At 40.2% G+C, this 21,098-nt stretch overlaps 1 long non-coding RNA gene across 1 annotated transcript in view; it reads left to right on the forward strand.

The window, feature by feature from the left end:
* LOC124961858 (uncharacterized) overlaps positions 1 to 21,098 on the forward strand; it is a 98,067-nt gene that overhangs the window by 72,723 nt on the left and 4,246 nt on the right. The window contains exons 3-5 of the long non-coding RNA XR_007104345.1: positions 11,523 to 11,599; positions 17,069 to 17,154; positions 18,959 to 19,025. This is a non-coding gene — a long non-coding RNA (uncharacterized LOC124961858). The remainder of the gene's footprint in view (positions 1 to 11,522; positions 11,600 to 17,068; positions 17,155 to 18,958; positions 19,026 to 21,098) is intronic.

The raw sequence follows: 21,098 nt of genomic DNA on the forward strand, positions 1-21,098 counted from the left end.
TAATTACTAGAGATGATGAACACTTTTTCATATAGTTGTTGATCACCTGTATATCTTCTTCTGTGAAGTGTCTGCCCAGTTTCTTGGCCCATTTATTGATTGGGTTCTTTGTATTTTTTGGTGTCAAGTATTTTAAGTTCTTTATAAATTTTGGAGATTAGTGCTCTATCTGAAGTGTGTGTGCAAAAGATTTTCTCCCACTCTGTAGCCTTTATTATTTTCACATTATTGATTGTTTCCTTTGCTGAGAAAAAGCTTTTTATTTGAATCCATCCCATTTATTGATTCTTGCTTTTATTTCTTGCGCTATGGGGGTCTTGTTAAGGAAGTCTGGTCCTAAGCCAACATGATGAAGATTTGGACCTACTTTTTCTTCTATTTGGTTCAGGGTCTCTGGTCTGATTCCGAGGTCCTTGATCCATTTTGAGTTGAGTTTTGTGCAGGGTGAGAGATAGGGGTTTAATTTCATTTTGCTGCATATGGATTTCCAGTTTTGGCAGCACCATTTGTTGAAGAGGCTATCTTTTCTCCACTGTAAGTTTTTGTCACCTTTGTGTAGTATGAGATAACTGTACTTATGTAGGTTTATAACTTATTAAAAGACTATTTTCCTTCTTATAATTCCTTTGGCTCAGCTTTCTGTCGTCCCTAACTTGAGATTTTCATTAGAATATTTATCAAGATATAAAATAAGTAGTGAATGAAAAACAAGTAATTACAAAAAGTTCTGAATATTTCATATTCTTGTACCATTTCAATAAATTATTCCTCGAAATACTTACAAACTTGAAAAAAACATTTTTTTAAAAAGTTGATACCAATCTTCCTGCCTCAGCCTCCTGAACCACTGGGATTTTATGCATGTGCAATGGCTTCTAAGTTTTTTAGTATGCCATTAAAAAAATTTCTGATTGTCCTTTCTGGAGAATAAATAGAATTCACTTTTTTGTTGTTGTTGTTCCTTCTTACTATAGTTTGTAAACACTGCCACATTTCAGTTAAGAGTATTTAGATTTTAATGTCACAAAGATTCTTCAGCCCTTCCCGGTGTCTCACACCTGTAGTCCCAGTGACTCAGGAGGCTGAGGCAGGAGGATTCAAGTTCAAGCCAGCTTCAGCATTTAGTGAGGCCCTCAGCAACTTATCAAGACCCTGGGTCAAAATAAAACATAAAAAAGGACTGGGGATGTAGATAAGCACCCCCTGGGTTCAAACCCTGGCACACACACAAAAAGATTCTTTAGCTCTTATTTCTACTAATGGGAAAATGTCACTCTGGAAACTTTTGGAGGTGTGGGATGTAGAAAACCCCTCATACCTCCAGGAAAGGGCAGTTTGTTACTTTCTTTTAAATGAGGGTATTTTTCAAGCTATTTATTTTTCTAAAGGATTAATTTCCTAAGAATTAGAAAAATTCTGAGAATGTCTAAATTGGTAACAAATAGTTTTCTTAAAAAGTTCATAACCCATTTCATTTATTTATTATGTCTCTTTATATATTGAACTTTCTTTGGCAAAATATTTTACTTAAACAAAGGGAACCCTAAGTATTGAAAGTTTATAGCTCTCCCAATATGCAAATGATAAAAAAATTCCTCCTCTGGATTTTCTTGAAGAGTGCATAAAGATGTGACGTACAATGTATTCAACAATAACCCTGAATATACTCAATCCCTCAGACTGAGCCAGATCATTCTCTTATGTAAGCTGTGAGGACATGACTCAAGTCAGTTCATTCACAGCAATGTTATGAAAGGCCAGAGAAATCCTCTCTGAAGGGACACAGGGCTTTGTGAAAGTTCAGCTCACTAGGATATTGAGATATTGAGGAGAACGATAGAATTTAGATATTGAGGAGAACAGAATAATTATCCCTGATGAATTTATTTTTTGTCATTGGACTTTTGATTAAACAAGGCAGTAGTTTGAGGTAAGAGTCTCCAACAGCACATGGAATATACATTGGGAAGGACTAGGTGTGCTAGGTGATAGTCAAGATAAGACTGAGAGGTTCTACAAACATTGAACCCCTCATAACAGCTCATGACTTCCTTGGTAGCACCCACCCTATTAGATATGGAAAATGAAAAAATCCCCAAACAGTAAGGCCTCAGAAAAGAGAATGAAAAAGAAAGCCATACATTGATAGCTTTCCCAGTGCATTCTTTCCCAATGACAGAACAATCCCCAGAAAGGAAGCCAAAGCATTGATCCTTAAATCCTTCTCCAGTGACAGTACAATGGGACCCTGAAGGGAAAAAGAGAAACACTGAATGCTAACCCCAGACCCTACATTCTTCTCCAAATAAAAATATTGCCCAGTAAAAACAAATTTTCAAATTCTCACAAACCTGTTTCCTGAGAGCCCAAACTGATATGCTCACTAGACCACCCCTCAAAAATAACCTATATAGAGAGGAGTTTCAAGATGGTGGACTAGAGGGTGGCTGCATTTCATGTTGCTCCAGGACTCAGGATTCAAAAGAGGAGATACTGAGAGACTTGGGACCAACTCAAAGCCGCCGGGTGAGTCTCTCCTGTTGGGGAGGCGTCACGGATGGGACGGTAGTCCCGGAATGCAGGGAACTTTGTGAAGTAGAGTTGCCCAACGAGACACCCCTCCCCCCGCTGGAGCAGTGAACTCGGACAACTGGGAGCATCGTAGAGGAGGCCGCTCAGCACAGCGCTTGGACTCGGAGCAACCCCTGGGGCTCCGGGCAGCTACCCAGAGGAGAAGCTGCGCAGCGAGCTGTTTGGACTCAGAACGACCACTCCTGAACACCAGGGGGCTGCCCGGAGGAGGAGGAGGAGTGTGGCGGGTCGCTTGGACTCGGAGTGACTGCACCAGGGCTACAGGCGTTTGCCAGAGGAGGAGCTGTGCAGCGAGCTGTTTGGATTCAGAGCGACTGCTTCTGAACACCGGGGGAGTGCTGCCCAGAGGAGGAGGAGGAGCGCAACGGGTCACTTAGACTTGGAGTGACTGCATCAGAGCTCCAGGTGGCTGCTCAGAGGAGGAGGCGAGTGGTGAGTTGTTTGGACTCAAAGCGACCACTCCTGAACACCGGGGGCCTGCCCGGAGGAGGAGCGCGGTGGGTCGCTTGGTCTTGGAGCGACCGCTCCTGAACACCTGGGGGGCTACCCCGAGGAAGAGGAGGAATGGGGTGTGTCACTTGGACTCAGAGTGACTGCCTAGGGCTACGGGCGGTTGGTGGGAGGAGGAGACGTGAAGTGAGTTGCTTGGACTCCTAGTGACCGCGCCGAAACACCAGGCAGCTGTCCAGAGGAGGAGGCGTGTGGCGGGTCACTGGGACTCAGAGCGACTGTATGGGGCTCCAGGTGGCTGCTCAGAGGAGGGGCCACATAGCCAGGCGATTAGGTGCAGAGCAGGGTCTCAAGACCTAGGCGGCTTCTTGGTGGAAGAGCCGCACAGAGACATGCTTAGGGCGGAGCGAAGGTTCCAGGACTGCAGGCAGATTCTCTGAGTAGAGGCAGCCTAAGGAGACTCGCCTGCGAAGGGTGAGGCCCCCAGGCCCAGGAGGTAGGTCTGGGCCCCTGGGAACATTGCAGAGGAAGGCAGCCCAGCCCAGGCGGTAGTTGTAGATTGAGGGGAACCTCTAGGAGGGGAACTGACCAGCAAGACCTCCCCACCGGGTGAGTCTTCCCTACCGGGGGAGTCTACCCTGCCAGGTGAGGTTTTCCCACAAGGACGATAAAACCAGAGACACAGGCACAAACAGGCCTTGCCTCAGCCCGCAGCCTAGTTCCCCTTTGGATGACCATTGGTCAACAAGTGGAGGCACCTCTGCCCACTATCAGGGAATATACCCCACCTGAAGGTCACCACCCCTAGGGAGGCAGCTTCCTTGTGGAGTACCGCATTATCAACTTCCTCCAAGACTTCAGGCTACTGAAGGATAAGAGGGGATATACTAGCAATCTTCAGGGACATTATAAGTCAATAGAGGAAATCTGCAATGTCTTAGCAGTCCACTGATACCTGAACAATATGAGAAAATGAGGGAAGAAAATGCCCCAAACAAATCTAGATGTTACGTCAATAAAATCCAACGACAGCACGGCAGAAGAAATGACAGAAAGGGAGTTCAGAATGTACATAATTAAAATGATCAGGGAAGCAAACGATGAGATGAAAGAGCAAATGCAGACATTGAATGATGAGATGAAAGAGCAAATGCAGGCATTGAATGATCACACCAATCGACAGTTAAAAGAGCAAATACAGGAAGCAAAAGAACATTTCAATAAAGAGTTAGAGATATTGAAAACAAAACAAACAGAAATCCTTGAAATGAAGGAAAAAAATTAAGAACTCCATAGAAAGCATAACCAATAGGATAGAACACCTGGAAGACAGAACCTCAGATATTGAAGAAAAAATATTTAACCTTAAAAACAAAGTTGAACAAACAGAGAAGATGGTAAGAAATCATGAACAGAATCTCCAAGAACTATGGGATATCATGAAAAGGTCAAATTTGAGATTTATTGGGATTGAGGAAGGCTTAGAGAAACAAACCAAAGGAATGAACAATCTATTCAATGAAATAATATCAGAAAATTTCCCAAATCTGAAGAATGAAATGGAAAATCAAGTTCAAGAGGCTTATAGGACTCCAAATACACAAAATTACAACAGACCCACACCAAGGCACATTGTAATGAAAATACCTAACATATAAAATAAAGACAGAATTTTAAAGGCTGTGAGAGAAAAGAACCAAATTACATTCAGGGGGAAACCAATACAGATATCAGCAGATTTTTCAATCCAGACCCTAAAAGCTAGAAGGGCCTGGAACAACATTTTCCAAGCCCTGAAAGAAAATGGATGCCAACCAAGAATCTTATACCCAGCAAATTTACCTTCAAATTTGACGATGAAATAAAAATCATTCCATGATAAACAAAAGCTAAAAGAATTTACAAAAAGAAAGCCAGCATTACAGAACATTCTCAGCAAATATTCCATGAGGAAGAGATGAAAAACAAAGAAGCAAATCAGCAAAGGGAGGAATTATCCTAAAGGAATTGTCAAATAAAGGAGGAACCAAGTCGTGTCAAAAAAATAAATAAATAAATAAAATTTAAAAATGAACCAAATGACTGGGAATACAAATCCTATCTCAATAATAACCCTGAATGTTAATAGCCTGAATTAATCAATCAAAAGACATAGACTGACAGATTGGATTAAAAAGAAAGATCCAACAATATGTTGCCTGCAAGAGACTCACCTCATAGAAAGAGATACCCATAGACTAAAGGTGAAAGGATGGGGAAAAACATACCATGCACATGGACTCAGCAAAAAGCTGGATTATCCATCCTCATTTCAGATAATGTGGACTTCAAGCCAAAGTTAGTCAGAAGGGATAAAGAAGGACATTTCATACTGCTTAAGGAAGCATAAATCAGCAAGATATAACAATCATAAACATCTGTGCCCCAAACAGTGGCTCATCAATGTATGTCAGACAAATCCTTCTCAATTTCAGAAACCAAATAGACCATAACACAATAATACTAGTTGATTTTAACACGTCTCTCTCACCACTGGACAGATCTTCCAAACAAAAATTGAACAAAGAAACCATAGATCTCAATAACACAATCAATAATTTAGACTTAACAGACATTTATAGAATATACCATCCAACCAAGAGCGAATACACTTTCTTCTCAGCAGCACATGAATCCTTCTCTAAAATAGACCATATATTATGCCACAAAGCTAATGTCAGCAAATACAAGAAGATAGAGACACTACCTTGTATTCTATCAGATCACAATGGATTGAAGTTAGAAATAAATGAAAGAGCAAAAAACAGAAACTACTCCAACACCTGGAGATTAAACAATATGCTATTATATGATGAATGGATAACAGAAGATATTAGGAAGGAAATTTAAAAATTCTTAGGGTCAATGAGAACAAAGAAACATCATATCAAAATCTCTGGGACACTATGAAAGCAGTACTTAGAGGAAAATTTATTTCATGGAGCACATTTAATAAAAGAAGTAAAACTCAACAAATCAACGACCTAACACTACAGCTCAAAGCCCTAGAAAAAGAAGAACAGACCAACACCAAAAGTAGTAGAAGACAGGAAATAGTTAAACTCAGAGCTGAAATCAACAAAATTGAAACAAAAGAAACAATACAAAAAAATTGACAAAATAAATAGTTGGTTCTTCGAAAAAATTAACAAAATTGATAAACCTTTAGCCACACTAACAAAGAGAAGACGAGAGAAAACCCAAATCAATAAAATTCGGAATGAACAAGGAAATATCACAACAGACACGACTGAAATACAAAACATAATTAGAAGCTATTTTGAAAATCTATACTCCAACAAAATAGAAAATTTCGAAGACATCAACAGGTTTGTAGAGACATATGAATTGCCTAAACTGAACGAGGAGGACATACACAATTTAAACAGACCAATTTCAAGTAATGAAATAGAAGAAGTCATCAAAAGCCTACCAACAAAGAAAAGTCCGGGACCAGATGGGTTCTCAGGCGAGTTCTACAAAACCTTTAAAGAAGAGCTCATTCCAATACTTCTCAAAGTATTCCATAAAATAGAAGAGGAGGGAACCCTCCCAAACTCATTCTATGAAGCCAATATTACCCTGATACCTAAACCAGACAGAGACACATCAAGGAAAGAAAATTTCAGACCAATATCCTTAATGAACATTGACGCAAAAATTCTCAACAAAATTTTAGCAAATCGCATACAAAAACATATTAAAAAGATAGTGCACCATGATCAAGTGGGTTTCATCCCAGGGATGCAAGGTTGGTTCAACATTCAGAAATCAATAAATGTCATTCACTATATCAATAGACTTAAAGTCAAGAATCACATGCTTATTTCAATAGATGCAGAAAAAGCATTTGATAAAATACAGCACCCCTTCATGCTGAAAACACTAGAAAAAATAGGGATAGTGGGAACATTTCTTAACATTGTAAAGGCCATCTATTGTAAGCCCATGGCTAATATTCTAAATAGTGAAAAACTGAAAGCGTTCCCCCTAAAAACTGGAACAAGGCAGGGATGCCCTCTTTCACCACTTCTATTCAATATCGTCCTTGAAACTCTAGCCAGAGCAATTAGATCAAAGAAATTAAAGGGATACGAATAGGAAAAGAAGAAGTCAAACTATTCCTATTTGCTGATGATATGATTATATACTTAGAGGAACCAGGAAATTCCACCAGAAAACTTTTAGAACTCATAAGTGAATTCAGTAAAGTAGCAGGATATAAGATCAATGCACATAAATCTAATGAATTTTTATACATAAGTGATGAATCTTCAGAAAGGGAAATTAGGAAAACTACCCCATTCACAATAGCATTGAAAAAAATAAAATACTTGGGAATCAATCTCACAAAAGAGGTGAAAGACCTCTACAATGAGAACTACAGAACACTAAAGAAAGAAATTAAAGAAAACCTTAGAAGATGGAAAGATCTCCCATGTTCTTGGATAGGAAAAATTAATATTGTCAAAATGGCCATACTATCAAAAGTGCTATACAGATTCAATGCAATTCCAATTAAAATCCCAATGACGTACCTTACAGAAATAGAGCTAGCAATTATGAAATTCGTCTGGAAGAATAAGAAACCTAGAATAGCTAAAGCAATCCTTCGCATAAAGAGTGAAGCAGGGATATCGTAATACCAGGTCTTCAACTCTACTACAAAGCAGTAGTAACAAAAACGGCATGGTATTGGCACCAAAATAGAAAGGTAGATCAATGGTACAGTATAGAGGACACGGACACAAACCCAAATAAATTACAGTTTTCTCATACTAGACAAAGGGGCCAAAAATATGCAATGGAGAAAAGATAGCCTCTTCAACAAATGGTGCTGGGAGAATTGGAAATCCATATGCAACAGAATGAAACTAAACCCATATCTCTCACCATGCATGAAACTAAACTCAAAATGGATTAAGGACCTCGGAATCAGACCAGTGACCCTGCATCTTATAGAAGAAAAAGTAGGTCCAGAGCTTCAACATGTCGGCTTAGGACCAGACTTCCTCAACAGGACTCCCATAGCGCAAGAAATAAAAGCAAGAATCAATAACTGGGATAGATTCAAACTAAAAAGCTTTCTCTCAGCAAAGGAAACTATCAGCAATGCAAAGAAAGAGCCTACAGAGTGGGAGAAAATCTTTGCCAATCATACTTCAGATAGAGCACTAATCTCCAGAATCTATAAAGAACTCAAAAATCTCTACACCAAGAATGCAAGTAATCCAATCGACAAATGGGCTAAGGAAATGAATAGACACTTCACAGAAGAAGATCTACAAGCAATCAAGAAACATATGGAAAAATGTTCAACATCTCTAGTAATAAGAGAAATGCAAATCAAAACCACCCTAAGATTCCATCTCACCCCAATTAGAATGGCGATTATCAAGAATACAAGCAACAACAAGTGTTGGACAGGATGTGGGGAGAAAGGTACACTCATACATTGCTGGTGGGGCTGCAAATTAGTGCAGCCACTCTGGAAAGCAGTGTGGAGATTCCTTAGAAAACTTGGAATGGAACTACCATTTGACCCAGCTATCCCACTCCTTGGCCTATACCCAAAGGACTTAAAATCAGCATACTACAGAGATACAGCCACATCAATGTTCATAGCTGCTCAGTTCACAATAGCCAAATTGTGGAACCAACCTAGATATCCTTCAATTGATGAATGGATAAAGAAACTGTGGTATATATATATACAATGGAATATTACTCAGCCATAAAAAAATGATAAAATTATGGCATTTGCAGGCAAATGGATGAAATTGGAGAATATCATGCTAAGTGAGATAAGCCAATCTCAAAAAATCAAAGGACGAATGATATCGCTGATAAGTGGATGATGACACATAATGGGGGTTGGGAGGGGTTAGTGTTAGGGTTAGAGTTAGCGTTAGGGAGGGGGTCAAGAATGGAGGAAGGAAGGACTGTATAGAGGGAAAAGAGGGGTGGGAGGGGTGGGGGGAAGGGAAAAAATAACAGAATGAATCAAACAACATTACCCTATGTAAATTTATGATTACACAAATGGTATGCCTTTATGCCATGTACAAACAGAGAAACAACATGTATCCCATTTTTTTACAATAAAAAAAAAAATAACCTATATAAACCCAGTCCCTTTCTTTGTTCAGTGGCTTATTTTCCACCAGGAAAGTGGGTCCACCGTCACTCTTTCATCTCTGCATCCCCTGTTCCTGTGTGAAACTTCGTTCCTGAATAAACAACCGAGATGATTCATGAGGTTTGTGTCCTGCCTGGTCTTTTTGTGCTAACAAACCCCTTCACCCCACACCTCCTCCAGTGGTGGCTGGAGATGCTCAGCTAGGTGTGTTCCGGCAAGGCAGACCTTCCTACTGCAGAAACTGCTTGGAAAGTTCCAGCTCTTCTCCACTGCAGTAATCCCTGTGATATGTTCACCATCACTGTTTAAACAAGTTCCTCCCTTCCTTCCCCAAAATAGCATGAAATTAAATATACTCAATTGGAGAAAAGACAGTATCTCCTTCAATGATCAAAACATTTAGAAACAATAATAAAGATTAAGGAACTTCCCAAAGGTGCATTCAGTTGCAAATTTGAACCTTGGAACTCAGGTTTCTGTACTTTAGGGCTTCTTCATTGAGGTACAATGGACATATGGAAAAGCGGACATATCACTAAGTATTCAGCTTTATAAAAAGTTACACAGGAAGCCTCTAGATCAAGATTCCTTCACATTCAGGAAGGATACAGTAGAATGGTGGTTGCCAGGGGCTGGGGAAAGGAGCCGGAGTGAGAAGGAGCTAGTATTTAATGGGGACAAAATTTCATTTGTGGAAGACAAAAAAAAGTTCTGAAAATGGAGAGTGCTGATGGTTGCCCACCAGTGTGGAATACCAAATTCCACTGAAAGGAATACTTAAAATGGTAGATGATAAATTGTATGTTATGTGTATTTACCACATGTAAAAAAAATGAAAGTATTACCAGATCCACAAAAGCTGCCCCTTTGCTTCCTTCCAGTCTCTATTGTACCCATGCCCTCATCAGGGTTAATCTCTACCCTGGCTATACTGAAAATCATTTACACTAAAAAATGCTTAGGGCTCATGCAGTTTGACTCTTTAGCACAAGCATCCTTCATCTCAGTTACAGAAGGTACAGGGAGAGTTTGTTTCCCAAAGGGATTGATTGGGCAATGAACACTTTCCTGACCCTATGGTAGAGGAGGCCTTACACAGCAGTGGCTACTTGTGCTATGCAGGTCTTGTAGGTCTTGATCAGGCCCTGCTGGGGGGGGTGGGGGCTGAGAGGCTGGTGTGTAAGTGGGCAGAGTGACTAGTGATTGCACAAGGTGACGGCTCCAAACCTGGCCTCCTGGCTCTCTGACAGAATCCCATGCTGGGAGCACCCTGCAGGGCTAATATTTCACACTAAGGTAAACTTCATGGCATGTTTATGCACTTGGGTGTATGGGTTCTCTCACAATAGTTATTTCACGAGTTAATACATGCTACAAAGGAAAGACCGTGTACAGTACAGATGTTAGTTATGAATCAGAACAATAAACAAACACTGATGAGCATACCATCTAGCTGCCATACATTGTAAGTCTTTTAAAACTGTTTTGTTTGCTTATGTCCTGTAAGCTACAAAAAATGTTTTTGAATGTGTACTGTTGTGTACTTGGTACTTTGCAAAGTGTTGAAATTCTGAGATGTTCTGATCCTTGTCACTTCAAGTATCTCTTGATATGAGCTGAATGGGAATTGGCTCCAAAGTCAGGGTTGTTTTTGATACAGGATCAAAGAGAGAACATATTGGGCATAGAGGCCTTGGGGCTTTCAGCGCAGAGCAGGTGGGTTAGTGTCATTCCCACTTGCCTGGGTTCAGTATTATTCCCTCATCACATCCAACCTCGGATCAGAAGTCAGCACTGCTCCAGTGACCGCCTTGTTTAATCAGGGAACAGAAGCGCTTCTTTGGGCTGAGGCTGTGGCTCAGTGTTAGAGCACATGCTTAGCATGCGTGAGGCACTGGGTTCGATTCTCAGCGCCACATATAAATAAAAGAGTAAAAGAAAGGTCTATCAACATCTTAAAAAATATTTAAAAAATAAAAGAAGTGCCTCTTCACCTGTGGAGAGGTTGAGCTGCTGGACTTTGTTCTTCTTGTTTGCTGGGACTGCACATGAATTCTTCAAACTTCATAACCACAAACGACTTGCCTCTAGCTTTCCCGTGTTTGGAGTCTGCTCCTTACCTTCATTTCTCAAAAATGAAACTCTGTGGCACGCATAGCACTGGTTTAGAAGTAACAACTGGTTTGGGAGTTGATCCTCTTCCCTGAGTTCAGCAGCCACTCCTCTTCCATAAGAGCCTGTGATGTGGATGTGTAAGGGTCTTTAAAGTCCCACCAAAAGCTCGTGTTTCTGTCTTCTTCAGAATGGCACCAAACCTCCCCTGGATGCAGATGTAAATTTGGAAGCAACTGCTGGTGACCTTCGCTGTGATTGCTACACGTAAGTGTTTAACTCTCTAGTCAGTAGAGTCTGTGGGGCTGTTTCTTCTTCTGCAGAAGGAGGGAATGATGCCCATCTCCCCGGTTGTTGGAAGGTTAGATGAGATGTCCTATGAGGTTCTAAGGTAGGACCTGGCTGGTCCTTGCTGCTTCTTCATAGAATTCCTGGGAATGGGGAGTTGGGTCAGATGTTGCCTCTTGGCCCTCAAGGTTCCCTAACCACATTGCTGTCCCTCACACGTTGTGCTTTAAGAATCTTGGTGCAGATATCATACTCATGCTGGCTGCCACATTATCCAGGTGCCTTTGGGAGTGACACAAAGTACAAATGCCACATTGTCCATGCTGCAGAACCACAGGAGGCATTTTGTCAGCACCCCTTCACACCCACACAGCCTGCAGTTCCAGCAGGAAATCTGACATCTCTGCCTCAGCTTTCACATGCTTGTTATAGTTTTGGGGGGATATATATATATATATTTCTTATTTGAGGGTAACATGGATTAAACACATGGGCCACTTAACCACTGAGCCACATCCCCACACCCTGCCCCCACCTTTTGAGACAGGATCTGGCTAAGTTGCTTAGAGCTTCACTAAGATACTGAGGCTAGCCTTAAACTCTCAATCCACCTGCCTCAACCTCCTGAGCTGCTGAGGTTACAGGTGTGTGCCATTGCACCCAGCTCTTCATGTATTTTTAAGTAAATTTGTTTGTTAACTTTCCCAATTTGGGGATACAGGGAAGGAAGTGAAACACGAGTTTTAACAGAGACATCGCCCCCTCCGGCTAACCTGCTGATTGTCCCTGATATTCTTGGTTTTAGGACATACCTCTAGGGCAAGGCCAAGTATGTGGTGCTTTCCCAGCCTTGTAAGGCAAGGTAGTAGTTTGTGCCTTCATCTTTGAGGGTTTCTGATGGTCTGTTATTTAGAAGTGTAAATTTGAATCTAATAGCATATTCACTGGTAGTAAGGTTCCCAGTTATTTCCAGTTATGCCAGTAGTGTGGAATTTCATGTAACCCTCTTTTATTCAGATATTTCCACTTGAGACCATGCAGATGATTTTGGGGAAATGTGGTCAGGATACAAAGTTTAATCTCTACTTCTTTCATATACAGTCACCTAGGAGAGGGAATCTCAGTGGTTCTACAACCCCAGTGATCCTGAGAGACAATACATGATGGCTAGCAGTCATGTCTCACTGAGTAAAAGGCAGTGAGTGATTCTCAATGAAGGGGAAATGATAGGGTCTCAGGCAGGGGTTGGGTGGGGCTTATGTAAAGTCCTTCCCTCCATTGAAAAAGGATACATCTTAGTCCCTAATTGGTTTTGTTTTGTTTTGGGGTGTTTTTTTTTTTTTTTTTTTTTTTTGGTACTGGGGATTGAATCCAGGAGTGCTTAACCACTGAGCAACATCCCCAGCCCTTTTGTTTTTATTTTGTGACAGAGTCTCGCAAAGTTGCTTAGAGCCTTGCTGAGTCGCTGAAGCTGGTCTTGAACTTTCAATCTTCCTGCCTCAGATTCCCAAGTTGCTGGGATTACAGGCTTGCACCACCACACCCAGCTTCCCACCCACTAATTGTTAGGGTAGTTTTAGAATGAATGCACTGGTTCCAGGGGTACCAATGGACTAGGTTCTGCCACCTGTCCCAAGATGCCAATCGAAGAGACAAGGATGCAATGGAGAAGTCAGGAAAGGACTGTTATCAATATGACTCTGTCAGGAAGACAAGTGGGCTCAGGCATCCCCAGGCCTGTCTTCAGGGGTACTGACAGGAGCTGCCAGGTTATAGAGCAAGGGAGCCAGAAGTATGCAAAGTCAAGCAATCTTGCTCAAACTGGTCAGGTTGATTATTATCTCAGGATTGGTCAGGTGGGGCCTTGTCTGAGGTAGAAAAATTGCTGCTGCCTAGAGGTAGTTTAGACTCTGTCACAAGATATTTATTCATCAGACCTGTTGTTCCTGGAAGCCAAAGTTACTGTAGGAGAGAATGACTCAGAGAAAAAGAGGCAGAGACAAAATGGAGGCAGAGGTGTTAAGTTTGTATCCTGTTTTTAATTAACCATCAGGTATCTGCCAACCCAAATGAATTCAGGAGTCACTGCTTTTAGCAAAAGCAGCCTGTAAGTTCTTGTTATAATAGCAGTCTTTGATTAAATGATCTCACTACTTTGAGTAGGAGGAGATTTAAGCAAGTTGTTGATAGTTTTCTGTGAGTGAGGCAGTTTTGATGTCAGAAATTACCCTGTGCCGAGTCTTGTGGATTACACCAAATGGGGTGTCAGTTCATAAAGAGGCTAGGGTTAAAGTTGATGATATAAATTTTGAATTTTAATATCATTGTCATCAAGCTTTGTGAGGCACTTTACTACCACAATCTTCAGCTACCTGTTTGCCTTAGTTAATAGTGTCTGCACCACTATTAACTTTAACATTATAGGCAGGAATGAATACCCCAGGGTGTCTTTGGTTTTTTGTTGTTGGTGATTTTTTTGTTTGTTTGTTTTGTTTTGTTTTTGGTACTAGGGATTGAACCAGAAGCACTTTACCACAGGCCCAGCCCTTTTTATTTTAAGACAGAGTCTTGCTGTGTTTCCTAGAGTCTCACTAAGTTGCTGAGGCTGGCCTGGAACTTGTGATCCTTTTGCCTCAGCCTCCTAGGTAGCTGGGATTACAGGTGTGCACCACCGTGCCCTGTCTGGTTATAATTCTTAAATAACTTGATAACCTCACACTTCACCAACAGAAATGTTGGATTGGGTTAGTAAGTTAAGCTCTATCAATCTTGAGTTTTATATATTGTGAGAATCATATTATATAAAAAATGAGTTCAGTGTCCAGAAATCAGGTTTTTAATTGCAAAATTCAAACTCTCAAAGAATCTTTATGAATCATTTTAAAGCTTTAATGTTGCAAAACCTGTCAACACCAGTCTTTCATTGACCTCATGCTGTGCCGACTCAGCTGCTCTTACATGATTTAATGATATAAAGGAAGGCTTGTTATGGTGTTTCCATGTAATTTGAGCTTGAGTCAAGTGCATCAAAGACTTTCTAGGCTTTGTTTTCTCCTTTTCAACTTGGAGCCATCTCAATGACTTTCTATATAAGCTTACTTTAGGCATTATGTAATATACAAAGGTGCTAGTCACCACTTCAGCACAGCTCTTTTAAAGGAAAACGTACAATAAATTGCATATAAGTTTTCATTGACCAGATGTTTTACTTTTTTATTTATTTATGTTTTGCTGAGAAACTGGCATTCTTCCTTTCATAATTATCATTACTTAGCATATCATTTTTCCATATTTGCCATTAGCACAAGCAAAGCTCTTTTACTCAACAGATAATAACTTAATACTGCTGGGTGCTGTGATGCACACCTGTAATCCCAGTGATTCAGGAGACTGAGGCAAGAAGATTGCAAGTTTGAGGCCAGTCTCAGCAACTTAGTGAAACCTGGTCTCAAAACAAAAAAATAAAAAGAACTGGGGCAAGTAGTTTGGTGGTAAAGCAGCCTGGGTTCAACACCTAGTACCAAAAACAAACAAAGGAATGAAACTTAATATCATGCTGTGTCACCATGGATTTTTCTCCTGAGAAGCTAATTGTCCTTCATGTCCTGGGCTTTAGATTCTCACTGTGCCCTGCAAACCATTAGTGCACTGGGAAGAGAGGAGGGGCTCTTCCTCCCTTGCAGATTATATACAGCAAGGGGCAGTGCAGATGGAATAGGTTCAACATGGGCTTATTCATTCCTAAACTATCCATGTTTTGTTAGTAAAAACACAGGCTTAATAAAATAAAACAACAATAATATTTTAAAGAAGATAGCAGTTTATTTCCCCCTTGTGTAACAGTCCAGGTACATATAGTCCATGACAAATACTGCTGTGGGTGTCAGAGATTCTGGCTTCTTCTATCTTGTTGCTCAAACATCCATAATATTTGATTTTCACATACAGTCCAAGATGCCCCAGCCATCATCACATTTCCAGTCCTTCTAGCTGAATGCTCATATTAACATTTGTTTCTGTGGCACTCAGGATGGAAAGGTTTACTTCTCGTTGCTTTGCTTCCTGCATGCTTTCCTGTCTTCTAAAGGTTAGAAACATTTTTTTTTTCACATAAGGGAATTTATTAAGCAAACAGAGTGTCTCCCTGCAGAGTAAGAGAGAAAATGAGAGGAAAAGAAAGGGAAAGAGAAAGGGCACGCACAAGAAAGAGTGTGAAAAGCGAGGAGGAGAAAGTAAGCAAGTGTGTAGGAGAGAAAAGCAAGAGAAAAGATGGCAGGGTAGCTACCGTGAAGCAGTTGAATTCCGCTGGGCTAACAGGGGACCAATAACAGAGAAGGATACTTGCAAGCTGACTGATGAACCAATAGCTAGCTAGGATGTTCACAGACTGACAAGTGGTTGGGAGGCGGGGAAAATGGCTGCACCAGAAAGGGCGGGGAGAGCAGCTTTGTATTACATTCCCCCATTTCTGTTTTTATAAGAAAATCTTTTGTTCTCCAGTTCTTTCCCACCTTATCTCTCCTTCCTGCCTAAGTGACTAGGGCTGGTTTTGCAGGTGAGATGTAAAAAGTCCATTCTCCCAGAGGTAGTCTTCAACCTCCAGACTTCCAGAGGCAGGTGGTCTCCATGGACCTCATTTCCTCCATCCAACTGATCCCCTATTTCTACACCAACTGCCTGTCCCCAATTCTGGCTTCATTCACTCCGCTAATTTTAGGAACTCCTTTGCTGTAGGGAATGGGGGTTGGTGACTGCTCTGGCTTCTTTGAGCTGGAAGCAGGTGGCGTAGGGCAAGCAGTTTGGAGTTCCCTTTTTAGAAATCGGGTCAATTGAGGGGTCCATGGTAGAAGTCCGGTTGGGGAAGAGCAGGTTGTAAAGGCATCTGGGGATGGGTGCTTCAATCTGAAGTCTGGTGTTGCATGCAAAAAGCTGAGCGTCTGGGCGAATGGAAGGTGGGGCTGTGTCCAGGGGTCACTGGAGCGTCAGATGGGTTTCCACTTGCTTAAGAGACAGTTTTAAGAGACAGTGGAAGGACCCATCAGAGTCATGGCACCAATGTAAGGGATCCCACGAAAACCACGCCAGACACGGGAAATCACATAAGGGAGTTTATTAAGCAAACAGAGTGTCTCCCTGAGGGAAAGAGAGAAAATGAGAGGAAAAGAAAGGGAACGAGAAAGGGCGCACTCAAGAAAGAGTTTGAAAAGCGAGGAGGAGAAAGTAAGCAAGTGTGTAGGAGAGAAAAGCAAGAGAAAAGATCTAGAAACATTTTAAGTGAAAGTTGAATGTTCTTTCTTACTGATCCTAATCAGTTTGTGCCATCTTTATTGGTCATCAGTTTGGTTCCTGATTGTTTAATGTATGACAATATAAAATTGCCACCTGGTTTCTTTCTGGACTTCTGCAGTATCTAAGAATAAATAGACAAGAACACTTCTCTCATTACAGGGGTGCAGACCTCTCCGCTTTGGGATGAGAAGCTTCTCTCTGTACCGAGACAGAAGCTAACAAGACTGAAGAGGGAAATGGAAAAGGTACAGTCCTCTCTGTAATCTCTCAATTTATCACTCCGAATAGTTAAAGCCACAGTTGTCCTGGAAAAATGACTATTTTCCTGCATCTATTCCCTGTGATAATAAAGCTTACATTCTAAAATGAGACCTTTAGAAGCTGTTCTGGAATATTATAGAAACTCTGTTGTTGACAGTATAATAATAGCAAAGTTAATCAGTGCCTCTCTAAAAGCAACAGAATTATATCTTATCATCGTACACAAGTGATTAAGCAGAGGCAGGTGGATCCATTACTGTCTCCATTATGAGTGTTCCACTTATCAATTCTGGAAGCCCTCATTTAAAGTGTTATCTTCTTGCTTGTTAAAATGCAACCTAAATTAGACAGATTAGAAACACATGCAACAAGCGAAAATTGAGTAACTTTCCATATATCGAGTCTTTCTTTTCAAAATACAAAAATGGGCTGGCCTAGCTTGCATAAGGCCCTGGGTTCCATCCCAGCACCACAAAAACATAAACAAACCAATATCCATGTATTTATGTGAACTTTAAATCTGTAGGGCTCTCCTTTTATTCAAAAGATGTCTTTTTGTATTTGTACTGTTCTTTCCATTTTTCTTTGGCTACAAAAATCTTAGAGCTAAGTTGGTTTACAATTACAGCAACACATGCTTTGCCTCGATTTGTCAACACACATCTTCATTATGAAGTCCCTGGGTGTTGTGTTTTGCTTTTTGGTTAATTTTAAGTTTCAATTATCTAAACTTCTTTTATTATAAACTATGTTCAATTCCTTTTGGAAGTCAGTGGTATATAAATAAACAAAATTAGAATATCTTGTAAAATAAAAATCAAATATACTACCTGAGAGCTGAATCACCCTTCTGGCATATGTTTAGTAAATAAAAATTAACGGACCCCTGCACATATACTGGTGCTGCTACTAATAATTTTGTTTGACTGTTGTCATACATACATATCCCTGTTTTGCTACAACTTTCATTTCCAGCTACTTGACTTTAGGTACTTTGTACTAGTGTCTTACTAAAACCAAAATCAATAATGTTATCCAGATTCATTTGATATATTCAACAATGCAATTTTGTTTTTTCTTTTAGGTAAATATACTGTCCTATCTGTGTGAAAAGTTTTCTATTTTAAGTGTAAAATTGTTATCAGGTAAATTCTTACTAGTATTCTAAACTAAGCCATGTTTAACATTTAGCTCTTTTATTTTAGTTACTTATAAAATGGTCTAATCTTATAAAGAAATACAATCCTCATCTAATCCAGTATTGTGTTATTTCATATGAATATAAAATATGTCTTTATATTTTAACTCCTTAGTATCTAATCATGTTATGCACTCTTAAATACTATGGGATTCTACTTTCCATCCCCAGTTAAACTTATTTGAAGTGTCCTAAAAAAGAACAATTTGGGTTCTTCATAAACATCATTTTTGAGTTGAGTTAAACAGCACAAGGAAGTCCTACAAAGTGTTAACTGTTTTTGAATGGTAAGTCTCCTTGGACAGCCCTGGATTAAAATCTGATAAGCAGGGATAGGGATGTAGCTCAGTGGTAAAGCACTTGCCTAGCATGTACGATGCCCTGGGTTCAATCCCTAGTACTACAAAATAAACAAACAAGAATTGGTAAGCAGAATCTATCTTGCTTGAATCTTCTTCTGGAAAAGAGCTCATTTCATCACTCATCTCCTCAGTTTTCCCTTGAAGAACTGAACACCCTTCAAGAGAAACTAATAACTCATGGTCAGTGAACTCTACTGAGACTTGTCTATTTGTGGATTTGTTCCACAGGTGAACTCGAGATTAGTCATACTTTGTAGAAGCTTTCAAGAAAGTGAAACCATCTATATCAGGAAAGGTAAGGAACACTCTTCAGTGTCTAGAAAAGGGCATTATAAGTGACACCAGTAGATAGGTACTCATGAACCGTAAAATTCAGTTTTACAGATAGTGTCTTCTATACAATTTCTACTTTCTTGAAGAAATTGCCTGTTACGTTTTGACCTGAAAACAAGCCATTTGTCCTTCATGAGAGTGCTCTTGAGAGATTTTAATTTTGTGTCTTGGCCACTGGAGCTTAGTTCTCATTAGATTCTCTAACTTCTACTTATTCAGAGGTAGAACAGACACTTGAGTGTGTTTTCACAATCTCAAGTGTTTTGTTGTTAATGCTGTTTTGTTTTGTTTTTGGTATTGGGTGCTTTGTCACTGAGCCTCATTCCTAGTCCTTTTTATTTATTTATTTATTTTTTTTTTTAAATTTTGAGACTGGGTCTCATTAAGTTGCTGAGACTGGCCTCGAATTTGTCATCTCCCTGACTTAGCCTCCCAAATTGCTGGGATTACAGGCTGTGCACTGTACAAGCTACAATATCAGAATTTTAATAAATCTCGTTCAAGTACTATTTGACCTACCTACCCTTTTTGACAGATGGTTTCTTATGTTCTTGGAACTAGACTGAACTAAAACCAAGCTATAGAGACTTAGTTATGCATTTAAAGGAAGTAAAAATACTTTCAGTAGGAGGTAGGAAGAGAATTTAAAAATCACTCTGACTTTTCCTTACATAAACGCCAGGATATACATTTTTCTTATTGTAATCAGGCTTGCTGTTTACAGACTTGCTATAAGGGAAATTAGATTATTGCGGTGATTACTGAGGGTTGAAATAGAAATATCTAACCTTAAAAAATGCCTGAATTGGAAACAGTTGTGATGTTCTATTTGTTCACTTGGGATTCATAACTGTTTCCAGAATCACCTTAGCCGTGAGAACCTGTTTGACTGTGTTAAACTCCCTTTAAATCATTAGCCATTTATCTCCCAGGTTGAGCCATTCTCATTATGATTATTGATTGAAATTCTCTAAATCAGAGTTCAGAGCAGTTGCATGACTTGAGGTGCAGTGTTTCAGTGCCCCATGATAACGTGTTGTATTAGTTGACAATCTTATCGCTCTTAAGTTAGTAGCCTGTTAAGGGTTCGGGCTGGTGTGGTATCCTGTGGACACATGACTTTTTCAGCTGGAGTAAGAAAGAACTGGCCTCACCTTGATCGACTCTTCACCATGTCTGGAAAGCAACAGTCTGCCTCGAATTCTCAGCATCTTTTGAACTAGGAAAAATGTTTTTCTTTTACTGAAAATCCTTGAGTGAAGTATAGTCTTACTAATTATAATCAGAATCAGTTTTACAGGAAATATTACAGGTAATATTGTTGGCCCTTTTCCTTCTGATCAACAAGTAACTGTTACTGTCTGGGGTGCTGGGTTCATTGTTTCTGTTCAGCAAAGAATTGAAGAACAGGACACAGAGATGGCAAGGAAGCAGCAGGTTTATTGCAAAAACAACAGAAGAGAAGGGACCCCATGCTTGGGAATTCAGTGGGGGGAAGTTTTGGCCTGTTCTTTTATGGTCTTTGGAATGCCTCCTTTCCTTACCTCCTCCCTTTCCTCACCCTCCTCACTATTATTGATTGGTGCCCCCTCTGTCCATACATCTGTTTTAGTTTTTCTATTGGATCTCCTGTTTAGGAGCACCAGTACACAAGTCTATCTGATTGGGTCCCCTGCTTGTGTCCGCAAGTGCTTTCGTCAAGCAGGAAGTTGACCTCATCCAAAGACCCTCTCCATGCTCCTTTGTTCTGGCCCTGCCCCCAACCTCCTCACTTTTCATCTTGCCCTGGCTGCCTAAACCCTTTCACATCTCCCTGGACACTAGGGATATAATTGTCCTTACAAAGATTTGGTGGTGTAATTAATTTTTCTTTTAATGGAATTTTTTTTTTTTTTTTACTTTGAACCTGAATTTTAGTTGTCTATTTCTCTATTCCCTGGAATGGAGCCCATGTAGGATCTAGATACAGGGAGGTGAGTTGGGTTGTCACAAACTGAGGGGCTTGAACAACAGAATTTTTATATTCTCACAGTTC

Source organism: Sciurus carolinensis, chromosome 12 (genome assembly GCF_902686445.1).
Source record: "Sciurus carolinensis chromosome 12, mSciCar1.2, whole genome shotgun sequence".
Taxonomy (NCBI): Eukaryota; Metazoa; Chordata; class Mammalia; order Rodentia; family Sciuridae; genus Sciurus; species Sciurus carolinensis.